Below are 4,657 nucleotides of genomic sequence, written 5' to 3' on the forward strand. Positions count from 1 at the left end.
TGTGATAGACAAAGAAAAAAAAATATCATCATTATTATTATTAAGTGGTTTAATCACAGAAAAAAAAAACCATATTAGCAGGACGTTCCCCAAGAAAAAAATTTCATAAATTAAAAAATGTCACATACTTCGGAATTCACTCTCTAACAACCAAACCCCTCACTAATAACCTCTCCCCCACACCCCCCCCCCCCCCCACACACACACAAGACAAACGAAAAAAACTAAGAAAAATATCACCGAAAAACATCCCTTCTTAGCAGGTTCATTTTTCAAAGAAAGTGGACCTCTAATCTTCCCCCGAGATGTCGCGAGTGCAGGTTTCAAAAAGATATCATGTCTTCTTGTAGAGAATGGTGAGAAATTGGTGTTCTTTGAAAATGAAAGAAAGGAAAAAGTTCGTTCGGCGGATGAGACCCCCTGTCCCCTCCGCCCCCAAAAAGCAAAATTTAGGCTAATTAATGTTCACAATTAGAGGGAATCCTGAATCCTGAATCCTGAATCAACAATTTTGCTACTTTTCTCCTTTTTAACTCACTTTCTGAGTATGGCATGACATAGCAGCCGACAAGAGAATAAGGAGTGAAGAAGTTTAGAAAATATCTTAAAAGTTTGCAACTTCCTCCACATGACACCCATCTCTCTCTCTCTCTCTCTCGCTCGCTCGTCCTTTGGAGAGAGAACGAGAGAGAGAGAGCGAGACTTCCTGTCTCGTTTCCTATGCATGCATGGATGTACTTGTTTCTGTGAGAGAGAGAGAGAGAGAGTCTGTCGCTGTGAGCAAGAGTGTGGAGAGAGAGAGAGAGAGAGAGAGAGAGAGAGAGAGAGAGAAGAGAGAGAGAGAGAGAGAGACCTAGTCCCATGTCGTGTGAGAGAGAAAGGCCTAGTCCCATGTTGTATGTGTGTGTGTGTGTGTGTGTGAGAGATGAGAGAGAGAGAGAGAGATGAAAACTGTTATTCAAGAATAAAACAAACAACGCATAACAAAATTCCAAACTATTCTGATTAATATTAAGCTTAACAAAAATGTTAAAAGACAATCAAGCTCCTTTCTCTCCTCTCCCAGTGAGAAAGAAATGAAAGAGAGGACTCCTTTGAGAAAAGAAGGAACTTTCTTCTCCAATTCAAGTACTTTCTCTCTTTCGAAAACCTGGAACATTGGAAAGTTCTGACGAGTTTCTGTTCCAGCGGCGCCTTCCGCGTGGGGGCGGGGGGGGCGGGGGGAGATATGCTTGATCACAATCAAGAGGTCTGGTGTTGATTTCATTTTTTTTCTTTTACCTGTGTTATGTTTTATCTGCCTTTGGTGATTAAATTAAGGGAGGTTTTCCTACCTGGGTTTTCCCTAACGGCTTTGCTTCTCGGTTAGGGAAGTACTTTAAAGAGAGAGAGAGAGAGAGAGAGAGAGAGAGAGAATACAAAATGAACAACAAGGGAATCTGTATTAGCTGTAAGCTGCATAGGAAAATACGGTATATTCTTCCATAAGAAGCTACATAAGTAAAATATATATAAAAAAATCTGAAATTATCCAAAACAAAATAAAAAGTTATGAAAGAACATTGTCATCATAAAAAAATTTAAATGGTGCCATTATTTCAGAGAATTCAAACTGATACCGTGAACAGCAATATTCCCATTACAAGTGTAACGAATCCAACTACTAAGATCATTGACTTCTGAAGTAGTACGGTTTCTCAACCTAACGCCGGCCTCCCCCTCCCCCATCCCCCACCCCTACTCCCACCTCCTTAGTCATACCCCTGCCAACATCCTCAGACAATTCCTCGGGACTCGTGCTGCACCTTACAGAGGCACTACATAGATTAATTAACCTCTTTGCATGCTAATTCATGCAAAGATGGAATTACTAAGCTAATTCCCTAACGACAACTGCAGTCAGCCGATGGAGCGTGAGAAACAAACACTGGAAGCTATAGTAGATTCACATCAGCCGTGCATTGACGTCTAGGCCAGTCCCTACGACGCTCCTGATTGGCTGTTGACAGGGCTGAAAATTCTCAGTGCAGTCTCTCTCGAGAGTCCACATAGGTAGGATGTATGTTCCATCTCTCCTTGAAACGATTTCTTTCAGGAGAGATGGCGGAACATACATCTGTCTATGTGAACTCTGGAGAGATACTGAGAGTTCCCAATCCTGCCATTGGCTTATCAACTGCCAAGCAGGAGCCTAGTAAGGGACTGACCTAGACATCAAATGCACGGCTGATGTGAATCTACTATAACATTCGGTGACAAGAGGAGGTGCGTTCAAGGGCAATAGCTGCGTTCACGATTCCGTTCGCTATTGGCGACGAGATTCGTTCGTGAACAATGCATGCATGTTGATGATATGGTTTACCGCGTACCTCGGTTTGATGGCTATGCGACTTTATTTTCTATATTTTCCATCAGGCAGAAATAAAACCCAAAACTGTTGAAAAGTGTAGTAGCCAAAGGCGCTACGGAATTCAATATTAGAGAGAAGCCAACAATGGGATTTCCTTCTGCTTCTGGAGACGTTTCTTGGAAATTGGGGAGTGTTCAACAAACCTTCCTTTCTGGCGTAAAACCGTCCGTCAGGATGAGGGTGATGCCTAGTGAGACAAATGAAAGTTGGGGGGAAGAAGAAGTAAAAAAAAAAAGGAAAATGGTGAGGAAGGAAAGAAAATTTCTAAAATAATCCCGATTAAACAAAAAGGAAAGAGATGGATAAAGATGGGTAAGATAAAGATACATATAAATCAAATGAAAATGGATGGAGGAGAACAAAAGAGATACAAATATAAAATGAGGTTTAATAAACAGAAACACTCAAAATATAACTCCCACTTTATTAGTTAACTAAATGTCTGCAGTTGGTAATTGGTCCCTTGAGCTACCCAAAGGCGGAATAAACGTTAATATTAAATAAAATGTAAACTGGAGAAAATAGACTTATTCCTTCATAAAAAAAAAAATAAAAAAAAAATTCCATAACGAACTGTAAATCTGCAAATTGTAAGCTTAACTTCCGGGGGAAGAGAGAGAGAGAGAGAGAGAGAGAGAGAGAGAGAGAGGACTACAAGCAATTCATAAGTGAATCCTTGTTCAGTCTTATAATAATCACAATAAATTATTAACGACAAATTGCATCAATAATAATGAACGTTTGTTGTTCAACGGCTGTTCCACGCTTCTAAAATTATTCATTCCAACTTCTTTACGGGCTGCTCTAGGAGCAAGTGCCCGTGCTTGGCATAAGCCCAGTTAAATCTAAAGCAACAACATCCAACTTCTATCCTTTTTTTTTTAAAGAGAAAACGGAAACTTTTTATTTTAGGAACCGTTTTTCCATTATTAATAGTTTCGGACGAACATTTTCCCCGTCACATTCTCCGCTTTAAAGCATTTTCTCCTCGCGAATTCTCCTATACAGTTTTTTTTATTAAAAGTTCACGTGTTTTTCTCCATATTTTTTCTGCATATTTTTCTCCGTATTTTTCCTGATTTTTATCGTCTGTTTCCCGTGATAAGAATGACAAATTTCCAAGCAAACTCCCTCTACGCCTACTGATTTTAGAATATTAAAAGAATATTGTAAATCGTCGTTTTTCCTCTTTACTTTAACCCAATGAAGTGGCAAGTGTGAGTAAATAAAAGCAGTAATTATTCGCAGTAATTAGGTGACGTTGTTTAGGAATTCTCTCTCTCTCTTTTTCCAAACACCTTTTCAAATTCTTTTCAATATCAGTTATTCACAAGACTAATAAATGTAAAGATACACAGGGAACAGCAACGACAACATATATACTAGTTTAGGTAAAACTAATAAATAGTTTACTTTAAGAAACATAACTTCACCAGTATGATACGTATTTCGTCATATTTCAGCACCCTTATCCTAAAATGTGTACTGAGACGAGTACAGAATACTTTTTGGAGCCACCGAATATGAGGAATAAGGAATGAAGGGGATGCAGCTAGGGGCCGAAGGGACGCTGCAAAGAATAGTAACGCCTACAGTGCGCCATATGAGGTGCACTGACGGCACTGCCCCCCTAAGAGGACCACAAAGTTGGAAACACCCCGTACTGAAATCTGAGAGGATTGAAGCAATTGAGAGAGAGAGAGGAGAGAGAGAGAGAGAGAGAGAGAGAGAGAGATGAAATCTAAAGTCATTTTACAACGACTGAGCGGCTGACTTTGAAGGGAGGAAATTCGTCTTTCAAAATTTCCTGTTCACTTGAAGAAAACGAAGAGCGGATTCCCTGTCTCCCTTTTTCCCTCTCATTCAACTATTTAATCATTCATAATCGTTAGTTACTTCCACTTCCTCCGAAGGGATCTTTAATTATTCCTTGTTAAATTTTTTGTTACGTTTATGCAATTGGTTTATACTGCAGAAATCTCAGGAATTTATTACCTAAAAATTTAAAACAACCATTTGATGGTAACTAGATTGCAATTCAGAATTCTTTGGGATCGTCGTCTTGATATGTGTTAATGGGGGTGAACAGTTTATAATTCAAAGTTGTCATTTTTCTTTTACCTTTTACATATACGCAGAAAACCTTGATAGGAAATGAAATAAACTAATTCTGATAGGAAATAAATTTGTTTGATTAGTTTCTTTGGCAATATAAGCAACACGCTTTGATAAGAAAACATAAGTAAC

Source organism: Macrobrachium nipponense, chromosome 19 (genome assembly GCF_015104395.2).
Source record: "Macrobrachium nipponense isolate FS-2020 chromosome 19, ASM1510439v2, whole genome shotgun sequence".
NCBI classification, from domain to species: domain Eukaryota; kingdom Metazoa; phylum Arthropoda; class Malacostraca; order Decapoda; family Palaemonidae; genus Macrobrachium; species Macrobrachium nipponense.